The sequence below is a fragment of the Triticum aestivum genome, chromosome 6D, assembly GCF_018294505.1.
Source record: "Triticum aestivum cultivar Chinese Spring chromosome 6D, IWGSC CS RefSeq v2.1, whole genome shotgun sequence".
Lineage (NCBI taxonomy): Eukaryota > Viridiplantae > Streptophyta > Magnoliopsida > Poales > Poaceae > Triticum > Triticum aestivum.
The window spans coordinates 168,822,505-168,844,455 of NC_057811.1; positions in this window are offsets into that span (position 1 = coordinate 168,822,505).

Below are 21,951 nucleotides of genomic sequence, written 5' to 3' on the forward strand. Positions count from 1 at the left end.
CGGTGGATCTCCTCCTCCTCTGCACACCGGTGCTGGTTATTCCCAATCCACCTGCCCCGGTGGCCCAGCAGGGCTCTTGGAGCTCCAGGTCATCACATTCGGCCCCGCTTTTCCCATCGACGATGGGAAATGGTTCCAACACGGCCTAGCCCATGGTCGCGGCTCCCCGCGTCAGAGGCGCGGGCAGCCCATCGCGCGAGGCAAAGGGCGCAACCCGGATGCCGGTTCGGCTGTGGATCATGTAGCGTGTCGGTTGCCCTGCCCTCCAACTCGGACGAGGAGCTCCTTTGTGGAGTCATCTGCCGATTATTGACCACAGCCGAGATGGATGCCCGTCGTCGCCTCCGCAAAAATGCCAAGGCATTGCGGCTTGGACTCGAGGAGTCCGAGCGGTTCACAAAGGAGCAGGCTGAAGGAAATATGCCTTAGAGGCAATAATAAAGTTATTATTTATATTTCCTTATATCATGATAAATGTTTATTATTCATGCTAGAATTGTATTAACCGGAAACTTGATACATGTGTGAATACATAGACAAAACAAAGTGTCCCTAGTATGCCTCTACTAGACTAGCTCGTTAATCAAAGATGGTTAAGTTTCCTGACCATAGACATGTGTTGTCATTTGATGAACGGGATCACATCATTAGGAGAATGATGTGATGGACGAGACCCATCCGTTAGCTTAGCATAATGATCGTTAAGTTTTATTGTTGTTGCTTTCTTCATAACTTATACATATTCCTTTGACTATGAGATTATGCAACTCCCGAATACCGGAGGAACACCTTGTGTGCTATCAAACATCACAACGTAACTGGGTGATTATAAACATGCTCTACAGGTGTCTGATGACCCACAAGTATAGGGGATCAATTGTAGCTCTTTTCGATAAGTAAGAGTGTCGAACCCAACGAGGAGCAGAAGAAAATGACAAGTAGTTTTCATTAAGGTAATGTCTGCAAGTGCTGAAATTGTAAGTAGCGAGTAGTTTGATAGCAAGATAATTTGTAACGAGCAAGTAACGATAATAGTAAAAAGTACGCAGTAAGGTAGCCCAATCCTTTTGAGGAAAAGGACAGGCTAAAACGGTCTCTTATGATAAGCAAAGCGTTCGCACACGGGAATTTCATCTAGTCACTTCACCATGTTGGTTTGATTTGTGTTCGGTACTTTGATAATTTGATATGTGGGTGGACTGGTGCTTAGGTGTTGTTCTTACTTGAACAAACCCCTCCTTATGATTAACCCTCCCGCAAGCATCCGCAACTACGAGAAAAGTATTAAGAATAAATTCTAACCATAGCATTAAACTTTTGGATCCAATCGGTCCCTTACGGAATAACGCATAAACTGGGGTTTAAGCTTCTGTCACTCTCACAACCCATCATCTAATTGCTACTCCACAATGCATTCCCTTAGGCCCAAATATGGTGAAGTGTCATGTAGTCGACGTTCACATGACACCACCAAAGGAATCACAACATACATACAATCAAAATATCGAACACATATCAAATTCACATGATTACTTGCAACATGATTTCTCCCGTGACCTCAAGAACAAAAGTAACTACTCACAAATGATAAACATGTTCATGATCAGAGGGGTATTAAATAGCTAATGGATCTGAACATATAATTTTCCACGAAATAAACCATATAGTAATCAACTAGAATATGTAATCAACACTACTAGTCACCCACAAGCACCAATCTATAGTTCTGGTAACAAGATTGAATACAAGAGATGAACTAGGGTTTGAGATGAGATGGTGTTGTTGAAGATGTTGATGGAGATTGCCCTCCCCAAGATGGGAGAGTTGTTGGTGATGATGATGACGATGATTTCCCCCTCCGGGAGGGAAGTTCCCCTCGCGGAATCGCTCCGCCGGAGGGCAAAAGTGCTCCTGCCCAAGTTCCGCTTCGAGACGGCGGCGCTCCGTCCCGAAAACCTTCTCCTTATTTTTTCTAGGTCAAAATGACCTATATACCAGAAGATGGGCACCGGAGGTGGGCCGAGGAGGCCACAACCCACCAGGGTGCGCTAGGGGGCCCTTGCGCGCGCAGGTGGGTTGTGCCCACCTGGTGGCCCCCCTCTGGTAGTTATTTGCTCCAGTAATTCTTATATATTCCATAAAAAATCCCCGTCAAGTTTCAGCTTGTTTGGAGTTGTGCAGAATAGGTGGCCCGACGTAGCTTTTCCAGGTCCAGATTTCCAGCTGCCGGAATTCTCCCTCTTTATGTATACCTTGTAAATTATGAGAGAAAAGGCATTAGAATTACTCCAAAAAACATTATTATGGATAAAAACATTATAAATAACAATAAGAAAACATGATGCAAAATGGACGTATCAACTCCCCCAAGCTTAGACCTCGCTTGTCCTCAAGCGAAAACCGAAATCGAAAAACATGTCCACATGCTTTGAGGGAGAGGTGTCGATAAAAACAAAATACGGACATAGAAGCATCATGTTGATTATTATAACAACAACAAAATTAAACATAGGAATTTTATCATAGAACTTTCATCATACACTTCCCATGAATAAGTAATAGTTCATCACACAATCGAAGTATAAAGCAAAAACTCTATTAGAAACCAACAAACTATGTTCTCAGTCAACTTTGCAATTATAATTCATCATTTTTTCAGGAAGGGTCACGTGTCGGAGCCTTTAGGCAAGTCCACATACTCAACCATCATATAGTCTTCTATGATTGCTAACACTAACCGCGTACCCATGAGCAAAACGTTTCAACCAGACACATAGAAAGATAGGGGCTTATAGTTTCGCCTCCCAACATACTCACCTCAAGGGTGATGTCAACAATAATAACTCATGCTATCTATATTCAACTGGACATATGTGCCTAGATCTTTCCTCACCACATGATGCTTGCCAAAGGAGAAAATAAAAAGGAATATAAGGAAAACTTTGACTCTTTGCATAAAAGTAAATACATAAAAGTAAAAGATAGGCCATTCGCAGAGGGAAGCAGAGGTTGCCATGCGCTTAATTGTTTGTATGCTCAATCCCTTAGTGCAAGAGAATGTCACGTTGTATTGCCCCTTAAGATGACAACCTTTATTATGCAGTCTGTCGTTTTATTCTTTGCCATCCAAGTTCGTACAACGCTGAATTTTATCTTACACTAAATGATCTCACACTTTTAGAAGCAATTTTTATTACCTTTTTGCACCGATGACACCTTACTTGAGGGATCTTGCTCAATCCCTATGTAGGTATGGTGGACATTTGAAAAAGATTTGGGATTAAGGTTTTTCTGGATGCACAAGTAGTATCTCTACTTAGTGCGTAATTTCTGGCTAGCAATGATAGGGGCAAGCACCACATGTTAAAGGATCTATGACAATATGACTTCTATGTGAATATAAACAAACATAAACCATTAAGTTGTCTTCCTTGTCCAATGTCAACAATTTTGGCATATAATATTTTGATGCGGGCTCACGATCACAAAAGATTTCTATGATAGTATATTTATATGTGAATCTTCTCTTCCCTTATTAATTCTTTCTTGAGTTGCATCATTGACAATGTTCAAGAAATCGTTAACTGGTAGCTGCTCGGTCAGTTTAGGAGTAGCGATTAATCGGTGAATCGGCCTATTAACTGGATTAATCGGTAGATTGAATAGAAACTTTCCAACATATATCTAGATTTTTTATATACCATACTCTCATGCTCCCAGCTATGTAGTATACCAAAATATGCTGCCATACACATATGAAAAGCATAGAGAGGAGGTAAAATTATTAATCCTATCTATTAAGGAGCGGCATGGGGCCGGAAGGGGTTATGGACCAAAATTTTGGGCTTTGTTTGCCCACCCGTTAATGGGCCAGTAGGGATTAGTCGGCACGACAACTGATTAATCGGTCTAACTAGCTAATTAATCGGCATGACAAGTTAACGTGATGAATAGGTGTTATTCGATTCGGCCATGCTATGAGTAGCGATTAGTTGGCTCGTTAACTGATTAATCGGGTGAATTCTTGAACGGTGATCATTGACTAATACTCTGTTTGTCAATCTCTAACAAAATTTCCTACTTATACTTTTCCTTATGTGGTGCTATCACCTACCATAGAATTAGTATATAATCTTATTGATTTATTTCCTTTCTTTTTATTTATTTCCTTTCTTATTTCTTTATTTCTTATTACTTTTCTTTATTTAAAACATGAAAGTAAAGAAAGCAAAAACTCAAACTAAACTTTATTATATAATTTGCACACGATTACAATGATAGATCACTAAGCAAACTCTTGAAGAAGAAAGGATCGAACTAACTTTATTTCATCTAAAGCAAAAAGAACGAACTAAGATAAGTAAAAGCAAAAAGATCATGGGATGATACGATACCGGGGCACCTCCCCCAAGCTTGGCGGAAGCCAAGGGGAGTGCCCATACCTAATACTCAGTTCTTCTTTGGTGGTGAAGAAGATGGAGGTGGTGATGAAGAAGAGGCCTTGTCCTCATATTTCCATGGTAGTGGTCCACCATCATAAGAGGGAGAGTGAGTCTCACGGGTCCTGCAACTAGCAGCCAAACTCATACCTTTAAACCTCGCCTCATATTCAAAGACTTGGTTTTGAAGGTCATAGATCTGGCTTTGGAGGAAGTTGATTTGCTCGTTGAAGGTGAAAATGATGTCCTTCATGGGCTTGCCATCCACCTTGAGATCACAGGAGAGGTCCGTGATCATGAGGTGATTGACATGGAGTCCACGCTCCACCATCCCCTTGCACCGGAAGACATCTTGCTCCATAGCTTCAAGCCTAGCCTCCACGGTTCCCGTCCCCTTGGGACAGGGCACATCGCAAAGGTGAAGCACCCCCTCATGCATCTCAATGACCTGAGGGTGCTGCACCACCTCCCGCAAATATGGGTTGATGACGTTCTTGAAGAACTTGTCCTTGGAGGAGCTTGAAGCAGCCATGGTAGATGGGATCTAACAGAAAACAGCAAGGGAAAAGGAGAATAGAGGATTTTCTCCGCGATATAGTGATTAACAGGTTCGGGAAGTATATATAGATTTTTTATCTTGGGAGACAAGTACATGGAAGAAAAATGGAGTACAGGAGGTGTCCCAGGTGGGCACAACTCACCTGGGCGCGCCAGGCTGCCTGGCACGCCCTGGTGTCTTGTGCCCACTAGGGGACGCTTCCTGTGAGTTTCTTTATTTCCAAAATTCTAAAATATTCCAAAACTGATAAAAAAATATTTTTGCGGATTTTTTGGAGTCCGTTTACTTTCCGTATCACGTACCTCCTTATTTTCATGATTCTGGAGTGCTTCGAAAGGACTCTTTTATGTGTTCTTCCGGTGTCAAAGTTTGGATAATATTACTTTCAACATTAATAGAGGTACCTGAGATATAATGCTTTATTCGTTGCCCATTGACAACCTTCGGGTTAGTACCTTCGGAATTATTTATTTTGATGGCTCCAGACCGGTAAGCCTCCTCGATGACATATGGGCCTTCCATTTTGAGAGGAGCTTTCCTGCAAAAAATCTAAAACGAGAGTTGTACAAAAGAACATATTCTCCGACTTTAAACTCACGCTTTTGGATTCTTTTGTCATGCCATCTTTTAACTTTTTCTTTGAATAACTTTGCATTTTCATAAGCTTAGGTTCTCCATTCATCTAATGAGCTAATATCAAATAACCTCTTTTCACCAGCAAGTTTGAAATCATAATTGAGCTCTTTGACTGCCCAATATGCTTTATGTTCTAACTCAAGAGGCAAATGACAAGCTTTTCCATAAACCATTTTATAAGGAGACATACCCATAGGATTTTTATATGCTGTTCTATAAGCCCAAAGTGCATCATCTAATTTCTTAGAGCAATTCTTCCTGGACCTATTAACAGTCTTTTGCAAAATTAATTTTATTTCTCTATTGCTAAGTTCAACTTGACCACTAGACTGAGGATGATAAGGTGATGCAATTCTATGGTTAACATCATACTTGGCAAGCATTTTACGGAAAGCACCATGAATAAAGTACGAACCACCATCAGTCATTAGATATCTAGGGACTCCAAACCTTGGGAAAATAACTTCCTTAAGCATTTTAATAGAGGTGTTGTGATCAGCACTACTGGTTGGAATAGCTTCTACCCACTTAGTAACATAATCAACAGCAACCAAAATATGTGTATACCCATTAGAGGAAGGAAAAGGTCCCATGTAATCAAATCCCCAAACATCAAATGGTTCAACAGCAAGTGAATAATTCATAGGCATTTCTTGACGCTTACCGATATTACCTATCCTTTGACATGCATCACAAGATGAGACATACTTATGGGCATCCTTGAAGAGAGTAGGCCAATAAAATCCAGACTGCAATACCTTGTGAGCAGTTCTATCTCCAGCATGATGCCCTCCATAAGCCTCGGAGTGACATTTCCATAGGATTTGTCCCTATTCATGCTCATGTACACAACGTCTAATAATACCATCTACTCCTTTATAAAGATGTGGGTCATCCCAAAAGTAGTGTCTTAAATCATAGAAGAATTTTTCTTTTGTTGGTAAGTAAAGCTAGGTGGCAAATATTTGGCGACAATGTAATTAGCATAATCAGCATACCAAGGAGTACCATTAGCAATATTTATTGCAGCTAACTGCTCATCAGGAAAACTATCATCAATAGGTAGTGGGTCATCAAGCACATTTTCATGCCTAGACAAGTTATCGGCTACGGGGTTCTCAGCTCCTTTTCTATCAATGATATGTAGATCAAATTCTTGTAACAAGAGAACCCAACAAATAAGTCTAGGTTTAGCATCTTTCTTTTCCATAAGATATTTAATAGCAGCATGGTCTGTGTGAACAGTTACTTTGGAATCAACAATATAAGGTCTAAATTTATCACAAGCAAACACCACTGCTAAGAATTCTTTTTCAGTAGTAGCATAACTTCTTTGAGCACTGTCTAGAGTTTTACTAGCATAATGAATAACATTCAATTTCTTATCAACTCTTTGTCCTAGAACAACACCAGCAGCATAATCACTAGCATCACACATAATTTCTAAAGGCAAGTTCCAATCAGGTGGTTGAACAATAGGTGCAGAAATTAAGGCTTTCTTGAGTGTTTCAAAGGCTTCAAGACAATCATCATCAAAAACAAAAGGAATATCATTTTGCAAAAGATTAGTAAGAGGCCTAGAAATTTTAGAAAAGTCTTTGATAAATCTCCTATAGAAACCAACATGACCTAGGAAACTACGAATACCTTTGATGTCCTTAGGACATGGCATTTTCTCAATTTCATCAACCTTAACTTGATCCACTTCAATACCTCTTTCAGAGATTTTATGACCCAATACAATGCCTTCATTAACCATAAAGTGGCACTTCTCCCAATTCAAGACAAGATTTGTTTGTTCACATCTCTGCAAAACTCGGTCAAGATTGCTTAAACAATCATCAAAAGACTTCCCATAAACAGAGAAGTCATCCATGAAAACCTCAACAATCTTTTCACAAAAGTCAGAGAATATAGCAGTCATACATCTTTGAAAGGTAGCAGGTGCATTGCATAAACCAAAAGGCATACGTCTATAAGCATAGGTTCCAAAAGGACAAGTAAAAGTGGTCTTTTCTTGATCAGGTTCAGAAACAGGTATTTGTGAAAAGCCAGAATATCCATCAAGGAAGCAAAAGTGTGTGTGCTTATATAATCTTTCAAGCATTTGATCAATAAAAGGCAAAGGGTAATGATCTTTCCTAGTTGCTTTATTTAATTTTCTAAAATCAATTACCATTCTATAGCGTGTAACAATTCTTTGTGGAATAAGTTCATTATTATCATTAGGAACAACAGTAATACCTCCTTCTTAGGGACAGAATGAACAGGACTTACCCATCTACTATCAGTTATAGGATAAATTATACCTGCTTCTAGAATTTTTAGTATTTCCGTTCTTACCACTTCTTTCATCTTCGGATTTAACCGACATTGGTGATCAACAACGGGTTTAGCATCAGGTTCCATATTAATTTTGTGTTGACATAGAGTGGGACTAATGCCCTTTAAATCATCAAGAGTATATCCAATAGCAGCTCGGTGCTTCCTTAGAACTTTCAATAATCTTTCTTCTTCATATTCTGAAAGGTTAGCACTGATAATAACAGGATATATTTCCTTTTCATCAAGATAAGCATATTTCAAAGTGTCTGGCAATTGTTTTAATTCAAACACAGGATCACCTTTAGGTGGAGGAGGACCTCCAAGAGTTTCAATAGGCAAATTGTGTTTAAGTAGAGGACGTTGTTCAAAGAAAATCTTATCTATTTCGTTTCTTTCATGCATATGTAAATAATTTTCATGGTCTAGCAAATACTGTTCTAAAGGATCAGTAGGTGGCACAGCAATAGAAGCAAGACCAATTATTTCATCCTTACTAGGCAATTCTTTTTCATGAAGATTTCTACTAAACTTGGAAAAATTAAACTCATGAGACTCATCACCAAAGCTAACACCGACAGTTTGTTTCTTGCAATCTATCTTAGCGTTAACTGTGTTTAAGAAAGGTCTACCAAAGATAATGGGACAAAAGTCATCTTGTGGGGAACCAAGAACAAGAAAATCAGTAGGGTATTTTATTTTCCCACACAAGACTTCAACATCTCTAACAATCCCAACTGGTGATGTGGTGTCTCTATTAGTAAGTTTAATAGTAACATCTATTTCTTCTATCTCAGCTGGTGCTATGTCTTTCATAATTTCCTGATATAAAGTGTAAGGAATAGCACTCACACTAGCACCCATGTCACATAAACCATGATAACAGTGATCTCCTATTTTAACTGAAATAACGGGCATGCCAACAACAGGTCTATGTTTATCTTTTCTATCAGGTTTAGCAATTCTAGCAGCTTCTTCACAGAAGTAAATAATATGCCCATCAATATCTTCTTCCAAGAGATCTTTAACCATAGCAATGCTAGGTTCTACTTTAATTTGTTCATTAGGTTTAGGTGTTCTAATATAGCTTTTGTTAACCACAATTGAAACTTTAGCATGTTCCTTTATCCTAACAGGAAAAGGTGGTTTCTCTATATAAGCAGAGGGAACAACTGGATCAACGTTATAAAGTATAGTTTCTTCTTTAACTGGTACCGGTTCTTTGATTTCATCTTTAATAGGTGGGTGATATTTAAACCACTTATCTTTAGGGAGTTCAACATGAGTAGCAAATGATTCACAAAAGGAGGCTGCTATCTCAGAGTCAAGTCCATATTTAGTGCTAAACTTTTGAAAAGCATCGGTATTCATAAAAGATTTAACACAATCATACTTAAGTTTAATACCTGACTCTTTACCTTCGTCGAGTTCCCAATCTTCAGAGTTCCGTTTAATTCTTTCCAAAAGATCCCACCGGAATTCAATAGTCTTCTTCATAAAAGAACCAACACAAGAAGTATCAAGCATGGTTTGATCATTACGAGAAAGCCGAGCATAAAAATTCTGGATAATAATTTCTCTTGAGAGCTCATGATTGGGGCATGAATATAACATTGACTTAAGCCTCCCCCAAGCTAGAGTGATACTTTCTCCTTCACGAGGCCAAAAATTATATATATAATTCCGATCACGATGAACTAGATGCATAGGATAAATTTTTTGGTGGAACTCCAATTTCAAACGATTCCAATTCCAAGACCCGATATCATCGCATAGCCTATACCATGCCAATGCTTTTCCCTTCAAAGATAAAGGGACAACCTTTTTCATCACCTCATCTCCGGGTAAACCTGCAAGCTTAAACAATCCACAAATTTGTTCTACATATATCAAGTGCATATCAGGATGTTCTGTTCCATCTCCTGCATAAGGATTAGCTAGCAGTTCTTCTATCATACCCGAAGGAATTTCATATTCAATATTTTCAGTAGGTGCAGTAGGTTGAGGGGTAGCTAATTGTGGTTCTGGACAAGGTGAAGATACCCCGAACAAACCCCTCAAAGGATTATTTTCCATAGTAACAAGTGACAATAAATTTCAGCACACTATATAAATGTTTCCTTACCAGATTCCACTTACCAAAGGCGCTTCACTCCCCGGCAACGGCGCCAGAAAATAGCCTTGATGACCCACAAGTATAGGGGATCAATTGTAGCTCTTTTCGATAAGTAAGAGTGTCGAACCCAATGAGGAGCAGAAGGAAATGACAAGTAGTTTTCAGTAAGGTAATGTCTGCAAGTGCTGAAATTGTAAGTAGCGAGTAGTTTGATAGCAAGATAATTTATAACGAGCAAGTAACGATAATAGTAACAAGTATGCAGCAAGGTAGCCCAATCTTTTTGAGGCAAAGGACAGGCCAAAATGGTCTCTTATGATAAGAAAAGCGTTCTTGAGGGCACACGGGAATTTCATCTAGTCACTTTCACCATGTTGGTTTGATTTGTGTTCGCTACTTTGATAATTTGATATGTGGGTGGACCGGTGCTTAGGTCCTGTTCTTACTTGAACAAACCTCCTACTTATGATTAACCCTCCCGCAAGCATCGGCAACTACGAGAAAAGTATTAAGAATAAATTCTAACCATAGCATTAAACTTTTGGATCCAATCGGTCCCTTACGGAATAGCGCATAAACTGGGGTTTAAGCTTCTGTCACTGTCGCAACCCATCATCTAATTGCTACTCCACAATGCATTCCCTTAGTCCCAAATATGGTGAAGTGTCATGTAGTCGACGTTCACATGACACCACTAAGGGAATCACAACATACATACTATCAAAATATCGAACACATATCAAATTCACATGATTACTTGCAACATGATTTCTCCCGTGACCTCAAGAAAAAAGTAACTACTCACAAATGATAAACATGTTCATGATCATAGGGGTATTAAATAGCATAATGGATCTGAACATATAATCTTCCACCAAATAAACCATATAGTAATCAACTACAAGATGTAATCAACACTACTAGTCACCCACAAGCACCAATCTATAGTTCCGGTAACAAGATTGAATATAAGAGATGAACTAGGGTTTGAGATGAGATGGTGTTGTTGAAGATGTTGATGGAGATTGCCCTCCCCAAGATGGGAGAGTTGTTGGTGATGATGATGACGATGATTTCCCCCTCCGGGAGGGAAGTTCCCCCGGCGGAATCGCTCCGCCGGAGGGCAAAAGTGCTCCTGCCCAAGTTCCGCCTTGAGACGGCGGCGCTAACTCCCGAAAGCCTTCTCCTTTTTTTCTAGGTCAAAATGACCTATGTACCAGAAGATGGGCACCGGAGGTGGGCCGAGGAGGCCACAACCCACCAGGGCGCGCCAGGGGGCCCTGACCCGCCCAGGTGGGTTGTGCCCACCTGGTGGCCCCCCTCTGGTAGTTATTTGCTCTAGTAATTCTTATATATTCCATAAAAAATCCCTGCCAAGTTTCAGCTTGTTTGGAGTTGTGCAGAATAGGTGGCCTGGCGTAGCTTTTCCAGGTCCAGATTTCCAGCTGCCGGAATTCTCCCTCTTTGTGTATACCTTGTAAATTATGAGAGAAAAGGCATTAGAATTACTCCAAAAAGCATTATTATGGAGAAAAACATTATAAATGACAGTAAGAAAACATGATGCAAAATGGACGTATCAGTGTCTCCGAAAGTGTTTGTTGGGTTGGCATAGATCAAGATTAGGATTTGTCACTCCGAGTATCGAAGAGGTATCTCTGGGCCCTCTCGGTAATGCACATCACTATAAGCCTTGCAAGAAATGTGACTAATGAGTTAGTTGCAGGATGATGCATTACAGAATGAGTAAAGAAACTTGCCGGTAACGAGATTGAACTAGGTATGAGGATACCACGATCGAATCTCGGGCAAGTAACATACCGATGACAAAGGGAATGATGTATGTCGTTATTGCGGTTTGACCGATAATGATCTTCATAGAATATGTAGGAACCAATATGAGCATCCAGGTTCCATTGTTGGTTATTGATCGGAGATGTGTCTCGGTCATGTCTACATAGTTCTCGAACCCGTAGGGTCTGCACGCTTAACGTTCGATGACGGTTTGTATTATGAGTTATGTGTTTTGGTGACCAAGATTGTTCGGAGTCCCGGATGAGATCACGGACATGACGAGGAGTCTCCAAATGGTCGATAGGTAAGATTGATATATTGGACGAGAGTATTTGGACACCGGAATGGTTTCGTGACGTTTCGGATATTTATCGGAGTACCGAGGGATTACCGGAACCCCCCGGGGAAAGTAACAGGCCTACATGGGCTATAGGGCAGAGGGGAGGCAGCCCACAAGGGGTGGCCGTGCCCCCTCCCATAGGGAGTCCGAATTGGACTAGGGGAGGCCCCCCCTTTCCTTTTCCTCTTCCTCTTCCCTCTCCCTTCCCTTTTTCCCCCTCCATGAGAAGTGTCGTGGAATTGTCACGGCAGATGTCCTCGAGCTAGGACTTAGTCGTGGAGCCATCGCAACTAGGAAGCTTGAAGGGGTTAATGCGGGACAAGGAACACGAGGGTTTATACTGGTTCGGCCCCTTACGGTGAAGGTAAAAGCCTACGTCCAGTTTGAGGTGGTATTGATTAGGGTTACGATCACCAGGGAGCTAAACTGCTATGCCCGGCTCTCGATGAGATTGTTCTTGTCCCTAAACCGCTGCCGGGTCGTCCCTTTATATAGGGAGGCTGACGCCCAGCAGCCCTTAGAGTCCCGGCCGGCTCATAAGAGTGTCCGGCTCGGACTCTCAACTATACTTGCCTTACACTACAAGTTCTACCATAATAATGATTGTAACTACGGGCTTTAAGCCATATCCGGGTCTTAGCCCATCTCTGGCCCATCGTCTTCAAGCTTGGCTCCGGGCTTCTGGCAATGACCATACGAGTAACCCGGCCCCTCCTGGCGGGTGACTCTAAGGTCTATATCCTCAACATTAGGCCCCAGATTGATTTGAGCCGGCTCATGTCAATCTTCAACTCTTCTGACAGAAAAAATCTCCGGCTTACCATTCATGTGAAGGCCATAACCCGGAGTGACGTCATCCTCTGGACTCCGGATAATCCGCCGTGACGTCATCCTCCATTAAGTCCGTTTTTTACTCCGCCAGATCCGCAACGGATCTTTGCTTTTACTGTCATTCCGAAAATCGAGGCGTCGTGGGGGGAGATAACCACGCCGTGGTCTCCTTGAATCTCGCGCCCACTTATGACCTTGCCTTATAAATAGGCCGGCCCGACGGGCTCTTCTCACGCTCCCTTCTTCCTCCTCGCGCCGCTGCCTTTCTCACTGAGCTCGCACTCCGCCGCCGTCGTCTCGCCTCCGGTCTTCGTCAACCTTGGCCGCTGCATCACCCTGACTCGGACCAGATAAACGGCGGCGACTCCCGCACCTCTTCAGCTCCGGTAAGTTCTCACCACCCCGTAGAGTAGATCTGCAGTAGGGTTCCTCCACGTTCTTCGTGTTCGTCACCATTGCCCGCAAGTTCGGTAGTTCTCCTAGTTACTGCTCCTGCTTGATGTTAGTCCTGCATAGAACTAGTGCGGTGGTTGTTTAAGATCCATTTCATACGCAAGTAGCCTTCCTTGAACTGCATAAGAACTCTGTTTGAACCCAAGAACTCCCTCACTGTTGTTTCTAGGTCTAGAAATTTTTTCTTTTGCCCGACCATTTTGATCCAAAAAAGTTACTGCAATATGTGAAACCTGTTTTACCACACTTAGTAAAAACTGCAACCATTGAATCTTGGCGGCTTACAATTCCGGTTTAAAGAAACCACGCGACGTAGAATCTTCCGGCTTAAAGGAAACCATGCTTCGTAGAATCCTCCGGCTTAAATAACCCACTGTATTTGAGTATATACCATTAGTCCCCTTCATAAGCCGCCACCTTAGTTTTGAACTGTAGATCTCCGGCTTATAATTAACCCGGACATTTTTCCTTTTTGTCATAGACCACCAACTTTCACCATGCCTCCCAAGGCTCCCATCACTTGCAACTGGATGAGGTCCAACGTCACCAACGAGACCCTAGCCAATTTTGTTAAGTCCGGATATTTGCCTAAGAAGGAAATCATGTCCTACCGTGCCCCTGACCCGTCAGAAGAGAGACCACAGCCAAAGGACGGGGAGGTAGTGATTTTCGCAGATCATATGAGCCGGGGCTTCGCACCGCCCGGCTCAAAGTTTTTCAGGGACGTGCTCAACTTCTTCGACTTGCGGCCTCAAGATATAGGCCCCAACTCCGTATCCAACATCTGCAATTTCCAAGTCTTCTGCGAGGTTTACCTTGGAGAAGAGCCTAGTCTGCTGCTCTTCAGAGAGCTTTTTTACTTAAACCGCCAGAATGAGTGCGCCAACGGGCCAAGTCTGGAGTTAGGTGGCATTTCCATCCAGTGGCGTAGGGACTGTCTTTTCCCTTACGCAGAGCCGCCGAGCCACCCCAAGGACTGGAACATGACTTGGTTCTACTGCCAAGATACGTCCCCGGCTGATGAAAGCCCGCTGCCCGGCTTTCGCCCAACACGTCTGGAGCCGACTCACCCACTGTCGGACAAGCTGACTCAAGCGGAGCGCCAGCCTCTGCTTCCTACTATCAACAAAATCAAGGCCCTCCTGGGCAACGGTCTGAACGGAATCGACCTGGTCCGGGTCTGGATCTCATGGCGGGTGATCCCATTGAGCCGCCGCCCCGGCTTAATGTGTGAGTACACCGGGCGAAAGGATGACCCTCAGAGGCACAGCCGCAATGATCTTCCAGAAGACGTTGCAGAGGAGGAGACCAAGGCTCTTTTAAACGAGAGCCTGGCAGACTGCGGAAGGACCGGGTTAGCCCCCTTCTGCAAGACCAATCCAGCCCCAGCGGTAAGCCGCTGACTTTAACTTTTTATCTTCGTCTGCATATAACCTTCATCTGAACCGTTTTAAGAATCCATCATTGTATTTTTCAGGCTGATGATAAGTTCTGGCGGGTCAAATATGACCATGAGGCGGCCAAGAAGCCAGGAAGGCGAAGAAAGCCGCCAAGAAAGCCGCCCCTCGCAAAAAAGGAAGCAGGCCTACTGCTTCGGAGCTGATGCAATTAAGCGACAGCTCCGAGTCAGAGGTAACTCCTAAGCCTTTAAATTCTTGCTATATTCACTGTTTGTTGCTGTCCGCCTTATCAACACTTGCTCATTGACAGGATGACACCGGCGCCAGTAACCCGGTGGTTGAAGAGGTAATGTCACTTTCCTCCGACTCGGAGCCCTTGCCACAGCTGAAAATCCGAAGGGTAACCCGGAAAGTAAGCTTTTCACATCCTTTAGCTCATCAAGACCCTCAATTTCTTTTGAAGCGACAGGTTCATGAAAGCCGGCGTCACACCCGGACCAACAAGGACACCGACCTCTCCGCCGGGTTACCCGACGCAACAAGGAAGCGCCGAACTGAGGTTTTTCCCACTTGTACCCTTTTCACCCGTTGGCGGGTGTTATCCGTCAGCCACTCAACTCTTCTGACTCCAATTACCAGGAGACCTCCCCCTCTTCGGGTGACTCCATGCAGTCAAATCTGCCGGCTTTCAAGACCGCGCCCGGGTAACAACAATCATCTTATGTTGTTCGGATCTTTATTCATATTCTTTGTACCAACCTTTATTGTTCTTTCAGTGCCCAGGCAAAGCTCACCAAGAGGGTGAAGAAAACCAAGTCGGCCGGAGTGCCGGATCTGCCTGAGCCGGCGGTGACAGTCCAAGAACCGCCAGCTGCCTCCGCCCCCGAAGCCACCACTCCAATGGACACGGCACCTGAAGCCCCGCCCCAACTACCAAGGCAACGACCGAAGCTTCGGTTAACCCGGAGGCCTCCGGCTCAGCTCCTCCAGCAGACGACCCGGACGTGGTAATCACCCGGACGGAGTATGTTGAGCCGGGGAGACCGACCGTGTTGGCCAAGTGCTCCGCTAAGGGGGAGTTGCTGCAGCCCCACCGGGCGAATCTGGACCTCTCCAACTACAGCAACCTGAGCATTGGAGAGCTCGTCTCTGGCTACATCAGCCAAGTACACAAGAGCCGGGACGCCGAGGTCGCCATGGTAAACCAGATCCAGCAAAAATCTGAGGTATCCTTCTGCTCTCTTCTTACTTACTGCATAGTTACCTTTGCCATGCTAGCCCCCAAGTCGACGACTTATGATTGAATATGTTGTAGACTTAGGTTCCGGCTTACTCAATTGAGCCGGCAGTATGTAGATAGATACGTTCAATATGCATTAGCCCCCAAGTGCCAAGTGTCTTTGCTTGGAAAGCGCTTGGGACTTATATAATGACTGTTAATAACCCGGAAATTTATTCAGGCTGTTGGCAAGAAGCTAGAGTCGGACCTTGCGGATCTCAAGAGCCGGCTGAAGACGCAGGAGATGGAGACCCGGAAGGCAAACGCCAAGTTTGTCTCCAGCATCGCCGCTCAAGAGAAGCTGAAGACAGAATTTGATGCTGAGCGGAAAGGCCTGGGCTGAAGAGAAGGCCGCACTGGTGACCCGGGCGGAACAGGCGGAGAAGGCTCTCTCTGAGAAGACCGCCGAGCTCTCCGGCCTAAAGCGCCAGGTTTCCCAAATGGTGGCCGCCATCTTCGGTAAGTCGCCTCACCGGCTTTCATCAATGTTAGAATGTTTATATCTCATGATTCATCCTTGTCGCCGACTTATCTGATTCTGTTAAACAGGTCCCAGAAGTGCCAACCTCAACCAGAGCGTGGTCACCAAGCTAAAGGCCGTGTATACCCTGGTGGAGCAGCTCTACACCGGGTCACAGCGTGCCTTAGCTGTGGTGGCCCTATCCAACGAGGTGCCGACTCACCTGGCAGAAGTCCTGCGCCGGCTCGCCGTTCTGCCTCAGCGGATCCAAGAGCTGCGACGGGCCTCTGCGAGAGCCGGAGCAATCGCCGCGCTGAGCCGGGCCAAGGCATTCCTGCCGGAGTTAGACCCGGCAGACATTGCCCTTGGCTACCCAAGCCTGAAGGAAGACGGCTCAGATTTCGATCAAAAGGACTTCGCAGCGTGCGTGAAGGCTGTACGCCCGGTGGCCACCCTCATCGGGAATGACACAGATCTGACCAAGTACCAGCCGGGTTATGACGTGGAGAATCAGAGGATTCAAACCCCTCGCTATGAAGCCCTCAACCTGATCCCGCCGGCTCGTCAGCACACCTTCGCCCCAGAGATTGACCCGGCCGGGTTAATTGACGAGGAAGCCCAGTTCGAGGCTCTCAGCGGCATCGACTGGAAGTCATCAACCTTCCAGGTCTTGGGATCAACCGGAGGAGAAGACAGGAACGAGCCGGAGACTTCCACCCAGCGGGCATCGTGACTCGGCTGGCGGTTTACCAAACAATGTTCCACCCGTCTTAGACTTGATGAGTTTTTGTAATAGAATAGGTGCAACAGTTCATTTCTGCCGTGCCATCGTGCACGTATTGAATGCGAAAGTCCTTTGAAGTTGTCTCTTTGATATTTCTCCGGGTTATAACCATCCCTTTGTTTTTCTCAACCTCAAAGAGGTGCCTTTAAATAACCTGCATAGAAAGGCAAATCACAAGTCTCAAGGCAGCTTACCGCCCTGAGAATCAGGTGTTTTGGATAGATAACCCGGAATATGAATCAAAAAAGACTGGTCCTCAATTATATCCTTAACACAGCCGTAATAATACACTTAGCGGCCTGTAAGCATACTTCCGGTTTAGATAACCCGGGTAACAAGGTTGGTATCTTAACTCCGATTTACCTGTCGTAATGACACCCATGGCGTTCAACGAACACTGTAAACCAAAGTTAAGCCGGTAAAGTGAGACCCGGCCGTACACACCTTGACATAATCAGAGTAAACTTGTGATAAAGCAGAGGAACTTTAGGGGCTTCCGGTTCGAATACGACCAGAGACCCGGCCCAAAGGGGTTAAGCCAAGATTCGGATACGATCATATAGCCCCCAGTGGGTGTGGCGATGCCAATCAAGAGGGTACCGACAGCTATGTTCTCTTTGGTTCGAATACGACCCATGTTTGAACAGGAAGCCCCCAAGTGACTTTTAGAATTGTTTAACGACGCTGATTCGAATACGATCCACGTCGGTTCTCAGAGGGGGTAAACCATGATTCAAATATGACCAAAGGTAACCTCCCAATGAGCTCGGCACTTTGCCAATCAAATGGGTATCGACAGCTATGTTCTCTTTGGTTCGAATACGACCCATGTTTGAACAGGAAGCCCCCAAGTGACTTTACTGCTTACGGCTAGATTCGAATACGATCATAAGCCGGATCCTCCTTTAAGTCATCATGTAATCTTGTAATAAAACAACACGTGCATATTTGGAGGAGAAAAAAGGACAGAGGTCCTGCTTTATTGCTTATCATAATATATACATGGCTGAGAGAAATATGTACACCACGAGAGCCGGTGGCTCAAGTGTAGTAAGGCCGAAGCTGAGCTATGTTCCACGGCCGACGGGTCTCCTCCTCCGACTTACGTGAATCTTTGTGCTCCCGAATGTCAATGAGGTAATATGACCCGTTGTGCAAGTTCTTGCTGACCACAAAGGGCCCTTCCCAAGGTGGGGATAACTTGTGTGCATCTGTTTGATCCTGGATGAGCCGGAGCACGAGGTCGCCTTCCTGGAAGACCCGGGATTTGACCCGGCGGCTATGATAACGGCGCAGGTCTTGTTGGTAAATCGCTGAACGGGCTGCTGCCACATCACGCTGTTCGTCCAACAAGTCAAGAGCATCTTGGCGCGCCTGTTCATTATCCGTCTCAACATAAGCCGCCACGCGAGGTGAGTCGTGACGGATGTCGCTGGGGAGGACTGCTTCTGCTCCATAAACCATGAAGAAAGGCGTGAAGCCTGTAGACCTGTTAGGAGTAGTGTTGATGCTCCATAAGACGGAGGGCAACTCCTCCACCCAACAACCCGGCGTCCGTTGCAAAGGGACCAAAAGCCGGGGCTTGATGCCCTTCAGAATCTCCTGATTAGCTCTCTCAGCTTGACCATTGGATTGAGGATGAGCCACTGAGGAAACATCAAGTCGGATATGCTCTCGTTGACAAAACTCTTCCATGGCGCCTTTGGAGAGATTGGTGCCATTGTCAGTTATAATGCTGTGCGGAAAGCCAAAGCGGAAAATCACCTTTTTCATAAATTGAACCGCCGTGGCTGCATCGCACTTGCTAACTGGCTCAGCTTCCACCCACTTTGTGAATTTGTCCACTGCCACCAAGAGGTGGGTCTTCTTATCCTTGGACCTTTTAAAAGGCCCAACCATATCAAGCCCCCAGACCGCAAAGGGCCAAGTGATTGGGATCATCCTCAGCTCCTGAGCCGGCACATGAGCCCGTCGTGAAAACCTCTGGCAACCATCACATTTGCTGACCAAGTCCTCTGCATCAGCATGAGCCGTCAGCCAATAAAAACCATGACGGAAAGCCTTGGCCACAAGGGACTTTGAGCCGGCATGATGGCCACAATCCCCTTCATGGATCTCACGCAAGATCTCTTGACCCTCCTCAGGGGAGACACAACGCTGAAATGCTCCCGTGACACTGCGATGATGCAATTCGCCATCGATAACAATCATTGACTTAGCCCGCCGGGTTATTTGCCTGGCCAAAGTTTCATCCTCAGGCAACTCGCCCCGGGTCATATAAGCCAGATATGGCATTGTCCAGTCTGGTATGACATGAAGAGCCGCCACCAGTCGTGCCTCCGGGTCAGGGACAGCCAAGTCTTCCTCTGTAGGCAACTTAACCGAAGGGTTATACAGGACGTCCAGGAAAGTGTTAGGCGGCACCGGCTTTCGCTGAGAGCCTAGCCGGCTTAGAGCATCAGCCGCCTCGTTCTTCCTGCGATCAATGTGCTCTACTTGGTAGCCCTGAAAGTGCCCCGCAATGGCATCAACCTCGCGGCGATAAGCCGCCATGAGAGGATCTTTAGAATCCCACTTGCCTGATACTTGTTGAGCCACCAAGTCTGAGTCACCAAAGCACCTTACCCGGCTCAAGCTCATCTCCTTAGCCATCCGAAGACCGTGGAGCAAGGCCTCGTACTCAGCCGCATTGTTAGTGCAAGGAAACATCAACTGTAGCACATAATGGAACTTGTCACCTTTAGGGGAAGCCAATACAACGCCAGCCCCCGAGCCCTCCAACTGCCTGGATCCATCAAAGTGAATAGTCCAATATGTGTTATCCGGCTTTTGCTCGGGCACTTGTGACTCTGTCCAATCGTTGATGAAATCCACCAAGGCCTGAGATTTAACAGCAGTGCGTGGCACATATTGAGACCATGAGGTCCAAGTTCTATAGCCCACTTAGCAATTCTCCCTGTGGCCTCTCTGTTTTGAATGATATCACCAAGGGGGGCAGAGCTGACCACAGTGATGGGATGACCCTGAAAATAATGCTTAAGTTTCCGGCTCGCCATGAACACACCATATACCAGCTTCTGCCAATGCGGGTACCGCTGCTTGGACTCAATGAGCACTTCGCTGACATAATAAACCGGCCGCTGAGCCGGATGCTCCTTACCCGCCTCCTTGCGCTCCACCACAATAGCCACACTGACGGCTCGTGCGTTTGCCGCCACATACAGTAGCAAGGGCTCCTTATCAACCGGAGCAGCAAGGACTGGGGGCTCTGCCAGCTGCTTCTTCAAATCCTCAAAGCGGTATTAGCCGCATCATTCCAGACAAAGTTATCAGTTTTCTTCATCAACTGATATAAGGGCATGGCCTTCTCACCCAAACGGCTTATAAACCAGCTTAAAGCAGCGATGCGACCCGCCAAGCGCTGAACGTCATTTATACACGCTGGCTTAGCCAGGGAGGTGATGGCCTTGATCTTCTCCGGGTTAGCCTCAATGCCTCTGTCAGAAACCAAGAAACCCAAGAGCTTGCCTGCAGGAACACCAAAGACACACTTGGCCGGGTTAAGCATCATCTTATAGACCCGGAGATTATCAAAGGTTTCCCTTAAATCATCTATCAGGGTTTCCTCTTTGATGGATTTAACCACAATATCGTCCACGTAAGCGTGAACATTGCGCCCGATCTGCTTATGAAGACAGTTCTGTACACAACGCTGGTAAGTCGCCTGTGCACACTTGAGTCCAAAGGGCATAGACACATAGCAGAAGGCTCCAAAGGGAGTGATGAACGCCGTCTTCTCCTGGTCCTTAACTGCCATCTTAATCTGATGATATCCGGAATAAGCATCCAAGAAACTTAAGCGTGCACAACCTGCCGTAGCATCAATGATTTGATCAATACGGGGGAGGGCAAAAGGATCAGCCGGGCACGCCTTGTTCAAGTCCGTGTAGTCCACACACATCCGCCAGGTGCCGTTCTTCTTGAGTACGAGCACCGGGTTAGCCAACCACTCTGGGTGAAAGACTTCAACGATAAACCCGGCCGCCAAGAGCCGGGCCACTTCTTCACCAATAGCTTTCCGCCTCTCTTCATTAAACCGCCGAAGGAACTGTCTGACCGGCTTAAATTTCGGATCAACATTGAGAGTATGCTCAGCGAGTTCTCTAGGTACACCTGGCATGTCAGAGGGTTTCCATGCGAAGATGTCCCTATTCTCACGGATGAACTTGATGAGCGCGCTTTCCTATTTCGGATCCAGATTGGCACTGATGCTAAACTGCTGAGATGAATCTCCTGGAACAAAATCAACAAGCTTAGTTTCATCAGCCGACTTAAATTTCATCGCCGGCTCATTCTCCGTAGTCGGCTTTTTCAGAGAGGTCATATCTGTTGGGTCAACATTGTCCTTATAGAACTTCAACTCCTCTGTAGCACAAACAGATTCTGCATAAGCCGCATCGCCTTCCTCACACTCCAGAGCCACTTTCCGGCTGCCGTGAACCGTAATGGTCCCATTGTGACCCGGCATCTTGAGCTGT